Raw genomic sequence first — 13,496 nt, 5'->3', positions numbered from 1 at the left:
TATGCCTGACCTAGAGTGGGCAGTCACTCCTTGGCTTCAGCCAATTGTTGCCACACAGAAATGTGGACACAGTGTTGCCAGACAAGGCACTGAAGCCGATTTCTGGTCACACAGAAATCGCTCAGTCTTTAAAAAATGTTGGCAACTAACACAAATGGTTTAGAAATACTGGAGCGGGCATAGTGGGAGGATAAGGCATCATCCAATTGAAATGGGGTTTTATGATGAGGGGAAATAGCAAGGAAAGGCGGAAGGTTAAGGGCGGCTTCTGGGGAACCTCAACACGGTCACACTCAAGGAGCTTATCACTTGTCTTCCAGGTCTGAGTAACCACCAAAGGATTTAAGCAAGAACAGGAAGATAAGAATGGCATTTTTTAAAGAGTTGATGGGGGCAGGGCTGACGGTAGGGTGATGAGTTAGAAGTCTATCATTCAGCTAAGTAAGAGTAAAGGAGAGATGACAAAGGCCTATTTACTTTGTTCTTTCTCCTACCAGACTGTAAACTCCAGGACAGCAGGGCCCAGCAGCCTTGTGCTTGCTGTGTCTCCAGCACTAAGTACAAAGCCTGCTCCATAAATATTTGTTCCAAGAATGAATGAAAGGGAGGGAGAGGAGGTGAGAGACATTCTGGAGAACTGAGTGGGGGGCTGTAAAGGCCGGTTTCTTTTCCTTAAGCTTCCCCTAGGAGCCTTGGGAAGGGCGTGTCTCAACGAAGAGATCGGAGACACAGGCTTCCAAAACAAAACAAAACAAAAGACTTGGCCGGTTCGATTCCTGGCACTTCACGTGGCCTGTCCTTTCCACAAAAGGAGAAAATGATGAGTGCCTCGAAGGGCTGAACGGAAGATTAAGCGAAAATTGAGGGATGAGCAATTTCTGTCCTTCCCTAGGTCCAGTATTCCCAAACCACACAGCCAAAGGGGATTGACCTCAGCTTCCGAACCGGTGGCGATTCCTTTTTGGGTGGGGAGGGAACCGATGACCCCGGCGTCTGTGGGCCTGGCCCTGCCGGGTTCGAGCCCAAGGAGGGAGCGCAGCACCCGGGGGCTCGGGCCCGCCCAAGCCCTCGCTTCGCCCAGTACCCCCGGTTCCCACACATTCCCCCCCAGCTCCGCCCCCTCTTCTCCCACTGCCTTTCCACCCCCCGCCTCCATTTCCGTCCTCCTCAGCCCGCCTCCTCCTCGCTCCCGGTCCGCGGCGTCCGGGTCTCCGCGCTCCTTCCTCCTCCCTCCGCCGGCGCCCCTCTCGGGCGGCCGGGGCAACCCCGTGCCCCGCTCGCCCAATGAGGAGCCGGCGCAGGGGCGGGGCGGGGCTCGGGCCGGAGCGGAAGTGGTGACCGGAGCGGAAGTGGAGCTGCCGCCACCGCCGCCGCCGATTCCGGAGCCGGGGTAGCTGCTGCCGCCGTCGCTACTGCAGCCGTCGCCGCTGCCGCCTGAGGAGTGGGCTTGGGAAGGAAGCGGTCACTGCGCTCGGAGCTTCGCTCACAAGCGTGTTTGCCTCCTGTTGCCCTCCCCCGGTGAGTGCGGCGCGGGGTCCACCCGGGGCCCCTGGGGGCCCAAGCGCGAAGTCCTCCCCCTCCCCGGCGGCGACCGCCGTGGCGACGCGGGCGACCCGCGGGTGGGCCCCGGGAGGTGGTGGCGCGCAGCTTCCCCGGCCCCGCGCGGCCGTCTGTGGCGCGGGCCCGGCCTGGCCGCGGCCCCTCCCTGTTTCCGGGGCCGGGCCCTTTAGCTCTCGGAAAGGCCCAGGCAGCCCTCGCCGCCTGCGGCTCTGCCCTGCAGGCGGGGTGCGGCTGCGTACGGGGTCGGAAGGGACCTTGAGCCGCGGACCCCCGACCCTCCCTCCCCACCTATCTTCGATGCCCGCGCGACCCCTCCCTGCTCCTCGGGCGGCGAAAACCGACCCTTTAAGCCCTGTCACCCTTGCTCCTTGCTTTCTGGTTTCCAAAAATTAAAATTTAACCAAACACGGGCGAGTTTTCGAGCCCCAGGGCCTCTGTTGACCCCCTCTGGATGGGTAAGGGGTTTAACCTTGGGAGAGAGCAGAGGAAAAACCCCCCCTCCCACTTTGCAGTAAAGCCATTTCATCATCGTTCGCTGGTTTGGGAGCCTAGCAGGACCCGAGATTTCCTGAGAAGCACAGGGTTGAGGGTTGAGTCAAGAAAAGGCATTTGTTGGAACCGATTACTGAGTCAGGCCCGATCTCCAGGAAAAAAAAGATCAGAGACTGAAAATCGGGAGTGTTTTCTCACGGTATTTACCGTCATTTAATGCCAGTCTTTTGTCCTCACCCCAAATTCCCCCATACTGTGTGTTACCACGTTTTTAGGACTGAAATTTGCCTGGTGGCCTCCCTGGTGGTAGGGAAGGGATAGGATTGATTTGGGCCCCCTTTCTTCAGAGGATTGAGTACATCTTTGTCTATTGCAAATGGAGAATGCATGTAATGGGGTTTTCAAAGGTGGCAGTATTGGTAAGACAATTTGCCAACCTTTCTGTAAAAATGCATGTCTCTTGTCCTTGTCTTCACTTCTTTTCTTTTTAGTAAGGCTAGATAAGCATCAGACTCTGATTTTACTTGCTGTATGTGGGAGACCGGATTTGGCAGGATGATGTTAGGAACATACAAAATCAGGTGGCCACAGGATCCAAAAAGAAAGATGAAGCACTTTCAAGAATATGAAAATTGTCTGCATTTCTCACTGTGTCTCAATTGTTCATACGAAACCACACATATAGGCAGTTTATAGAACTGGACACGTGGCTACTCAGCTTTTTGCATTTTCTCTTTGGAAATGTGTATGTATAAATAATGTTTGATTCTTACTGATTTTCTTCTTGACTGCTTCCAGTGTACCCCATTTCTCAGGAATATCTCAGTTGTCTGAGCCCTCATTTTTCTTGGATCTATTTCCTTAGAAGCATACAGGAGGGTGAGGGTAAAACCTCTTAGTTTTACTAGACCCAACTTAGAATTTTAGGTGTGGTCTTCCAAATGGAAGAGTAATAATCCAGTAGCAACTGCTGAATGATCTTCCTAGCCTCTCTTTTCAGTGAGATAAGAAACCATTCACCCATATTACAGATGAAGTCTTTATGAGAAATGAGGTAATTTGGCCTAGACCACACGCCTAGTTTTTAGATTGAATATCCTCATTCATCAGGAGCAAATATTTCTGGACTGTCAGCCCCTGGAGTATGGCTCCTACCCTATAATCTTCTGTACATTTCCCATCATGCAGTGCTTGTGTTATGTTGAAGCCATTTTAGAATTGGAGCTCTATAGATCAGGGAGGCAGCCTCCATAAAACCAGGCTGAGCAAATCCCATGATGCTAGTTCCGGAGGCAGAGTCTCCAGAGATTTGAGCCACTGCGAAAAGTGCCTTTTGCTCATTTGGCTGTGCATACAGAAACAAAGAGCACTGGACCTGGAGTCAGATAAATTTGACTCAGGTCTTGCCTGCAGCATTTTCTAACTGTGGGATATTCAGTATGTTACTTAATCTCTGGTTCTTAGTTTCTCTATCTCCAGAGTTGTCTTGGGGCCTTTTTACAAACTGTAAACTGTTAAGTACAAGCTTTTGGTTTTGTTTTTTTAATCACAGAATTCACTATTAATGGCTTTCTTTTTTCTCTAGCTGCATTCTGGTGAGACCCATCCCTGCTTTGTATACGTGTTGCTTTCAAAAATTGATATGTTATTGTAGAACTTGTGTACAGCATCTCCAGTCTTTCTGAGCCTGTTTTCTCATCTGTACAATGCAAATGGTAATAGTCTTTGTTGTGTTCTTGTGATAAACTCAATAATCAAAATAAGCATTTGGGATATAGTAGGTGTTTAATAAATATTATTTGACCATATCCGTGAATATACATAGAGACTAGATACAGGATATTGCTATATAGCATAGACACATAGAATCTATCTGTATGTGATTTATTCAGCAACTGATGAGGTAGCATCAGGGCAAATAGTCTATAATAATAATAGTATCACATTGCCTACTATGTGCCAGGCTTTGTTCTAAGCCCTTTACACATGCTAACGAAGCCTTCATAACAACCAATGATAGGTAAGTATTGTTAGCCCCATTTTACAGATGAGGCAACTGAGGCGTAGAAGAGTTAAATAATTTTCCCCGGGGTACACACACACACAACACCCACACAGCACAAGGTAAGTAAGTACTGGAGCCAGGAATCAACCCCAGGCAGTCTGGCTTTAATGGTAAGTGTCTAGCAGTGGTGGAGCATGTTTCATGTGAACACCATTTAGTCCTTAATTTTTCTTTTTTTTTCTTTAAAGATTTTTTATTTATTTATTTGAGAGAGAGAATGAGATAGAGCATGAGAGGGGGGAGGGTCAGAGGGAGAAGCAGACTCCCTGCTGAGCAGGGAGCCCGATGTGGGACTCGATCCCGGGACTCCAGGATCATGACCTGAGCCGAAGGCAGTCGCTTAACCAACTGAGCCACCCAGGCGCCCAGTCCTTAATTTTTCTTTACATGTATCCTATTGAATGTGTTTGGACAGGAATTTTAGCTATTTTTGAAGATACATGTGTAATTTATTGGAGGGACTATATTCCTTCTGGCCTGTGGGGATGATACTGCTGGTGTGCATCAGGAAGCAAGCTGGTGAAAAGCCCAGTGTTTCTAGCCTTTTCTTCATACTAGGGAGACAGTTCATCAGTTACTTTGTGCCATGCTGATTTATCTAAGACTTGGTTCTTCATCTAACAGAATTTGGTCAGGACTCCCATCACTAATTTTGGTTATCATACTACTTTTTCTGTAGATTTTTAGATTTTCCATATTTTGTCGGGGAGGAAGAGATGAGGAAATAGTAAATTATAATAGTGAATTATGTCCTATTTGGCTTCCTGTTCTTTCGGAGGCACCAAACTGGGCAATTTTCCTTTAAGGAATAAGGATACCCCAGAATGAACTAAGATTGACTTGTAAAGGGACTTTCGTTCCTTGGTTCCTACATTTTTCTAGGGAGAGGTGACAGACAATTCACACTAGCAAGAGGGCAAGAAATTCATTGGATAAAAGCAATTTTTAAGCATTACAACCATCTTGGTCTCCACATGAGTATGGTTCTGGCAGTCATCTGTATGTCATGGGGGAGAAACTTAACAGTTGGAGCTGGATTCTAAGGGAATTTTTCTAAGGGGAATACTTAGGGAGGAAAAAGAGACTAAAGTACTTTCTATTTTGGGATACGTGTGCTAAAAGCCAAGTAAGAAAGCTTACTGCTTTCTGGGCTAAAAGATCTTCTAATATAGGCATAGTTATGTGTTTCTAATATGTACTTATAATGAGATGAGATTGATTGATGGCCTCAAGAGAACAAGTCATTCCCAGCAGACTGTAGGTTAGAGAGATGACTTTTTTTTTTTTAATATGGCCAGTCCTCACTTACGTAAGTTTCTTCCTGTTAGTTTTATTTCATTGTTTTCCCTAAGAGACCCAGCAGTAAAAAGTTATTTCTGAATGGCCTTGACCTGGACAGAGGTGACAATAAAGTAGATATGAGTCCTGGCCATTGTTACTATTTGCCCACAAACCTCACCTTAAAGCTTGTTTGATAAGTCTGTTGAGCTTTTGGCATGTGCTGTTTTTAACTTAAGTTTGATTTTTAAAGCTAGATAAATTAAGGCCAATCCCTGAAACCTCGCTGGGATAACTCTGTATGGTTTTTTTGAAAAATTGTCCATTCTGTCTTTTCCAAAAGTAAGCATTGAGAATCATAGTTGATTGTTAGGCGTTAGTGCCACACAGGAAAGGTGTGTACCCATTTTACCGTGTGACCCTGGGCAAGTTACTTTAGGCATCTATAAAAGGGGACAGTGGCACCTACCTCATAGAATGTTTAGGATTAAATGAATTGATAATAAAGCCCTAGTGCTTTACACATTTGGGTAAACTATAAATGATGGGTATTTTTGTTATGTTTACTGTATCAGTTAGCTGGTATGGACTTTTGGGAAAAGAGGAGATGGACAGAAAGTACTCCAAGGGCTTGTTGAAACTCAGTTTGAATCTATAAATATAAAAATTGGTAGCTAAGAAATGTTAGTCAAAAAGCATAGTGTTGTTTCCTGATTGGAGCTGGGGTGGCTCTATTCTAAAGTAGACTAAGGCAGAGGATAAATATAGTCTGTACTTTATAGGTCAGGTGTGGTCTACTTACCTCTGTCCACATAGGAAATAACAACCTTGTTCATTTCTTTTAAAAAGTGCACCAAGTGATCAAATAGTCATACTCAGCATGGCACGCATTGTGCCACACGTTGCGTACCCAAAGATAAAAGTCTGGGTTCCTACCTTAAGCTCACAGTGCAGTGTGGGAGTCAGTAAAGACATTTACAGTAAACTATGCTAAGTGCTACTTTAGAAATAGGCATAGGTAAGTTAACATGTGCCTTTCTTGTGAAAGTCTTTAAAGAAATCCATCTGGATTTAAAAGAAATGAGGTGTGTAGGAAGTGTCCCTTCCCTGGCTGACCACGTTCGTTAGAATTTTGTGTGGCTGCCATTTGAGTGCTTACAGTGTGTAGAGACTTAAGTATTTTGCATCATGAACTAAGTTACTCTTTCCAAGAGCCATATTAAATAGATTTGCCTATTTTATGCATGAGAAAACAGAGATCAGGTAACCTATGGCGTTGGTGTATGGTACTGGTAAATTGGGCTGGGTCAGTCCATTATGTTGGTGGGCTCAAAGCTTTTGAACCCTATTCACAGAATTGACCAATGGAGCTGTGTTTATGGATCAGAATTAGCAGATTGTCTAGGATTGATCACCTAATGCCAAGAGGTTAATTTATTGTCCTCTCTGCTGTTGATTCACAGTGCGTGACCTTGGGCATGTCATTCAGTACTTCCATTTTTTAAAGTTTAATTTTGGCTAATTGGACATAATTAACAGTGATACTGAACAACTGATATGGAAGAGGGAAGAGATTTTGAAGTGGAAGTGAAGTTTCCCTCCACAATTCTGTGTTTGCTGGACATCAGTGCTAATGATTTTGTACTTAGGACATGCTGTGTTTAATTTTCTAACAGAGAGCTGGCAAATGTTTGAATGGAGTTCAGTTTATGACAGGACTGTGAAATTTGTGTGTAGAATGGCACAGAGACATTTTTAGAGTGGGTGTTTTTCAGTGAATAAGAGCTGGGAGTACTTCACTTTTTCTGGGTAACACCCCCTAACCACCCGGCCCCACTGACTTTCTCAAGTCCCTCCTGCTGTAGCTTGGCATCTGTTTTTCCTTCAGCAGAGTGACTCCGGAACTGTAACTCTGGCCTTGTGGTGCTGTGGGTGCTCTGTCTGGAATGGTACGACTGTGAACACTAGTCAGAATTTACTGTCAGTTCCTTACCCCATGGAAGCTTGTGAGTCTAGATTTTTAAGATGCTCCTGTCAGTTTTCTCTCCAGATTCATAACTCTGCTCATCTCTTTATCTCCTTTGGCCTTTGATTTCCTCAGTTTCATCTAGAAAAACATAATGTGCTCTTTATTCATACATTGGTGTTTTTTGTACCTACCTGGAGTATCCTTTTTCTCTCCTGGCAGAACCTCTCCAGCCCAGAAAACCAGTGAGGACCCAGCCACTTTTAAACCAAACCTCTTCCCTCTAATTCTAGCTGGTTGCTTCTTCAAGAAGCTTTATAACCCTTAAATATGTGCCGTCTTCTTTTCCTACTGTGGGAGTGTAAGCTCTCAGAGGCGAGCACCACGCTGTTCTAGTTGTATTTCTTGTGAATTTTGAGAAAAGTTCCTGGACATACTGGTAGTGTTTTCATTACAGTGGTTTCAACACACATTAAATTATATGCACTACATTTTTATGAAATAGCATAAGAGTAAGAATGTGTTGGAGCGTCTAGATGGCTCAGTCATTTGGGTGTCCTACTCTTGATTTCGGTTCAGGTCATGATCTCAGGGTCGTGAGATCCAGCCCTGCGTTGGGCTCAACCTACTGAGCGTGGAGTCTGCTTGAGATTCTCTCTCCCTCTGTCACCCCCCTCCAAAAAAAGCCCAAACCAAAACAAAAAGAGTAAGAATGTATCTACTGAGCCTTTACTCTGACCAGCATCATCTAGCCATTTTTATTGTACATCCTTGAAAGCTGCTAATGTTTCCTTTTAACATTTAAGGAAACAGGTTCAGAGAAGTTACTCTAAAAATCGCCTAATTTCTCTTTAGAAGCTGAGATTTGTAGTATGTAGGGCTTTCCTAGAAACAAATTCCATTCCTGTGTGTTTCATTATAGAGGTTTAGTAATCCTCACACATGATAGACAATGGAATCCATAATTTTAAATTTCTAGGAAATTATCAAATTCAATTAAAGCTCAGTATTTCGGAATTGAGCATGGGGCACCTGGCTGGCTCTGTCAGTAGAGCACGCAACTTTTAATCTCAGGGTTGTGAGTTCAAGCCCCACATTGGGTGTGGAACCTACTTTAAAAAAAAAAAATTGAGCCTCTTTTCCTTAAAAACAAAACATAGCTGAAAGTTCAGTACTTCTAAAGGTCACATTTCACAAGGTCATTCTCTTCCTTTGCAAGGCTGCTTTATTTATTTATTTATTTATTTATTTATTTATTTATTTATTATTTTTTTTCCTTTGCAAGGCTGCTTTTTTTTAAAAAAAAAAGTCATTTGTATTTTTATTTTTTCCCTCTTATACTTGGATGTCTGCTTCTGGCCCCTGGGAGATGGCCTCTGAGTATCCTGAACCTGGATAAGAGAAATCCCTTAGGCAAAGAATTTTGAAACAGAGGACCTTGATTGGTTCATAGATACTCTTGTTTCAGCATTTACTGTCAGATTTGAGGTTTCATGTATTTGAAGGAAATCCTGTTATTTCATGGGCACCCTTAGAATTATTTTTCATAATATTCTTTTTAGGGGTGTTTTACAAAAATAAAATACTTTTGCACATCTTTTTCTCCTTATTCCTATTATATGTATCTCTTTAACCAGATCTATGACATTAAATCTCTCTTTTTGACAACCACATAGTCTTGGACCAACTGTCCCTTTTCTTAACCTCTCCCCTGTTAGATATTTAGATTGTTTCCAATTTTTCACTAAGCATTGCTGATTTAACCAGCACATGCTTCCCATTTGTCTAAAGTGCTGCATCCAGTGGCTTAGAACAGATAGACACCCATCATCATCCTGTGGCTGTGCTTGAGAACTGTTCGGAGGCATCTCTGTGTCTTCCAGATCTATGCCCAGCACAAGGAAAAGTTTGCTCTGGTGTCTTTGTGCTATTAGTATCAGGCCTGATGGTGAAACTGCAGTCTTTTAAGGTTTTTTAGGAGGCAAATAAAGGCTCTCTTGCTGAGGTTTTTCTTGGTGTAGGACATTGATTGAAAGTCTTAGAAGAAAAGTAGGTCCTGATTATAAACCATCACTTCTTAGCATTCAGTTCAAGAAAATTCAATTAGGAACTATTGGATAAAAGTGTTACAGTTAACCTGTGTCCGTTTTGAGGCTATTGAAGGGTGGAGTCTTATCTAGGAATGTTAACGTTAACACTGTAACATAGTCACTTCCTGTAGGAGATGAATCTAGACTTGCTTTCCTTCTCATGGGTTGTATGTTAAATAAATAAGAATCCAGGCACCTGGGTGGCTCAGTCGGTTAAGCGACTGCGTTCGGCTCAGGTCATGATCCCAGGGTCCTGGGATCGAGTCCCACATCGGGCTCCCTGCTCTGTGGGGAGCCTGCTTCTCCCTCTCCCACTACCCCCTACTTGTGTTCCTGCTCTCCCTATCTCTCTCTGTCAAATAAATAAATAAATAAATCTTAAAAATAAATAAATAAGAATCCAGGCTCACACTGTGGTCTGAAACAGTGATGTGTAGGTCCTGTGAGATGAACAACAGTACTTCGATTTGGTTTGCACGATGCATTTTTAGAAAAGATTTCCTTTAATTCCCTGCATCTCCTCTTCACAGCACGTCTTCTGAGGAGGGTGCTGTATCTCCAGTGTACAGATTGGAAGGCTGACATTGAACAAGTGCACATGGCTTTGTAATACACATCCCTCTCTTAGACCTAGTCGTGCTGCCTTTCTGCTCTCCCACATACAGCTGCCCTGGGTTCTTTCTGCTCTCTCAGTACTGATTTGTTGAAAAAATTTACAGGGGCGCCTGGGTGGCTCAGTCGGTTAAGTGTCTGCCTTCGGCTCAGGTCATGATCCCAGGGTCTTGGGATCGAGCCCCTCATTGGGCTCCCTGCTCGGTGGGGAGTCTACTTCTCCCTCTCCCACTCCCTCCAGCTTGTGCTCTCTCTCTCACCTTCTCTCTCTCTCTCTCAAATAAATAAATAATCTTTAAAAAGAAAATTACAGCTACTTATCTGAGCATTAGTTTTGTGCTTGGGACAGTGTGAGACCTTAAATGAGAAACAAATGTGAAGCTTTCCTTTGAGGACATATACACGTGGAACTGCTTGTAAAAGGACACTACTCCTCATCTGTACCAGCAAACATATGTAGTGTAGGCCCCGGACGGTGTGATAGGCTACAGGTGCGCTTGGATTCACAGGCTGGTACCTCAGTTGGGGGCAGGGGTAACCATGGAAGACTTTTTAGCCAGTTGGATGGATAGAGTTTGCATAGAAGGAAATAAATAGGAGAGCATTCTGGAGTGTGGCCAATGATAAAGCCTGACAGGTATGGAAGAGCCAAAATCATGAAGGACTTCGAAGGCCAGGCAGTTTAGATGGAGCTGCCCAAAAGAGAGTCATTCAAAGTGACTGAGTGAGGGTGACGGCAGGACTAAGAGTCACTTTGTTTTTCTTCTTTTTTTTTTAATTGAAGTATAGTCGATACGCAATGGTACATTAGTTTTAGGTGTACGAGATAGTGATTCGACAAGTCGATGTGTTAATTCTGTGCTCACCCAAATGTAGCCACCATCCGTCACTGTACAACGCTGTTACAGTACCACTAACAACATTCCCTGTGCTGCACCTTTGACTGAGTAATTTTAAAGTAGGGTGCAGGAATACAAAACATGAGGATTTAATGTGCTTGTAAAGAATAGGTGCTTTGAAATATTTGAGCAGAGAGAAAACTCTGCCAAATTTGCAGTTTTATTCTTTCATTTGGGGATCTGTTCATTCATTGAGCAGATGCTTGTTCATACTAATTATGTGCAAGGCACTGTGGGAGATCTGCCTGAAAGAGTTGATGGTGTGGCGAGGGACTTCAAGATATATACAAATTTAGTACTGGAGAAATGTGATAGGACATTAAGAGAGGTATAGATGAAATGCTTTGTTGAGAGTATATTACAATTTCCACATGTGACACTAGCTACATGTGGCAGGTGGCTATCATATGAGACATCTCCAGCTTAGCGGCTTAAGAAAGGCTTCATGAAGGGGATGGCACTTGAGCCATGCTGTGAAGAATTTTGTATGCTGAGTAAATGGGAAAAGACATTCCAGGCAGAGGGAGTGGCTTGGTGAGCAAAGACAAGGAGACACAAAAGCAGACTCTGTAAGAAAACCAGTTTGGCAGAAGCACAAATTGTGTGGAAGGCATGTTTTGGCAAAAGTCGAGGAAGATAAGTTGGAAAATCTTCAATGACAGGAGGGAATCTGGCTATATCAGCAGGAGGGAACTTTAAAGAATTTTGAGCAGGAAGTGACTCGATCAAGGTTATAAGAATGGGTCTGATCATAGAGACATGAAGGGGACTGCAGGTAGTGGATCTAGGGAGAGGGTGAATGGGAGGCTTAGTGCAGATGTAGAACTAGGAAGAATTCCAGATCTCCCTTGTCTCCTGCCTTCCTCCAAACTGCTGGGTGTTGTGTAACCCATTTCCTGTTGAAATTGGTCTAGCTGCTTCAAAATCCGTGTTATATAAGTCAAAAGTTATGTAAGCAGTAGGCATCAGGACATTTAGCTGTGGATTTTGTTTGTTGTAGTTGGGTATGTGTGTGTGTGTGTGTGTGGAATTAAATTTTTTTAAACAGATGGATACATTTTTTAAGCATGCATTTGGTCTTACCATATCATGATGGCTCTCAATGTCCAAGGGCTCTTCCAGTGATCCTAAAGAATCTTAAAATAGTTGGCTCCCCAAACAGGCCACATTTGATTTTGAGAGAAATAGGGCATGTACCTTTGGGAGCTCCCAAGGAGTAGTCCGGATTCTCCAGAGAGGTGTGATTTAACTTTCAGTGCTTGGGAGGGGAGCTTAATTGGGGGGCCTGGTAAGGCCAAAGAGTTTCATGGCATCTTTAGCAGTGTTGATCTTTTGTATTTCTCTATTACTCTTTTATAATGCTGCATGGGATGGCTTAGCTCTGAATTGGCTTTTGGCCAGTACTTTATTAATTGGAATCTTTCCTGGTATAGTTGTGCAGGTGCTGTTTGATGAACTTTGGAGTGGGCCACTGAATGACTGCTAACTTTGAATTTGTCTGCAGACTGGACATTTCTGAAGTTGTTTAAAAGTTAACTTCTGTCTTCTCACTTTGAGGAACAAAGAAGTAGGATTATTTGCTGATGGAGGTTGTATCCTGATTGAAAGACTTTGCGATCAAGAAAGTTAGACATAAACTGAGAAAGTATGTAATTTGAAGCCGCAGAATGGTGTCCTTTTGATGTACTTTTTTTTTTTTTAAGATTTTACTTATTTGTCAGAGAGAGAACGCTCACAAGCCGGGGGAGCAGTAGGCTCCCCGCTGAGCAAGGAGCCCGATGCAGGACTCAATCCCAGGACCCCGGGATCATGACCTGAGCTGAAGGCAGGCGCTTAACCAACTGAGCCACCCAGGCGTCCCTTTTTTTTTTTTTTTAAAGATTTTATTTATTTATTTGATAGAGACAGCAAGAGAGGGAACACAAGCAGGGGGAATGGGAGAGGGAGAAGTAGGCTTCCCACTGAGCAGGGACCCTGGGATCATGACCTGAGCCAAAGGCAGACGCCTAACAAACTGAGCCACCCAGGCGCCCCAGGCGTCCCTTTTGATGTACTTTTATCAGAGTAGACTAGGCTGTGTTGTGACAACAAACAGCACCAACATCTCAGTGACTTCACCCAACAGATTTCTTTTTTTTTTTTTTAAAGATTTTATTTATTTATTTGACAGAGAGAGACACAGTGACAGAAGGAACACAAGCAGAGGGAGTGGGGGAGGGAGAAGCAGGCTTCCCACAGAGCAGGGAGCCCTATGCCGGGCTCGATCCCAGGACCCCGGGATCATGACCTGAGCCGAAGGCAGACGCTTAACGACTGAGCCACCCAGGCGCCCCTACCCAACAGTTTTCTTTTTCACACTGCCATGGCCAGTGCCAGCCTATAGGGGTCTCTGTACAACAGAGTCACTCAGGGACTCAGGCTACAGGCACTAGCCACCGTCGAGAGCACATGGCCTTCTAGGCGCCTGATGTCAGAGAAGAGAGCCTGGCAAATGACATACAGGCTTTTCACAGTTTTCACCTGGAAATGGCATC

General features: G+C 44.3%; 1 protein-coding gene across 1 annotated transcript in view; it reads left to right on the top strand.

Moving 5' to 3' along the window:
• Positions 1-1,338: 1,338 nt before the first annotated feature.
• Positions 1,339-13,496, top strand: part of YWHAB (tyrosine 3-monooxygenase/tryptophan 5-monooxygenase activation protein beta) — a 22,777-nt gene continuing 10,619 nt past the window's right edge. The window contains exon 1 of the mRNA XM_006735256.3: positions 1,339-1,518. The gene's annotated coding sequence lies outside the window, so the exon portion shown is untranslated. The remainder of the gene's footprint in view (positions 1,519-13,496) is intronic.

The sequence above is a fragment of the Leptonychotes weddellii genome, chromosome 10, assembly GCF_054177405.1.
Source record: "Leptonychotes weddellii isolate Sample4059 chromosome 10, ASM5417740v2, whole genome shotgun sequence".
NCBI classification, from domain to species: domain Eukaryota; kingdom Metazoa; phylum Chordata; class Mammalia; order Carnivora; family Phocidae; genus Leptonychotes; species Leptonychotes weddellii.
The sequence above is the reverse complement of the archived record's forward strand: the minus strand, read 5'-3'. Positions and strand labels throughout refer to the sequence as shown.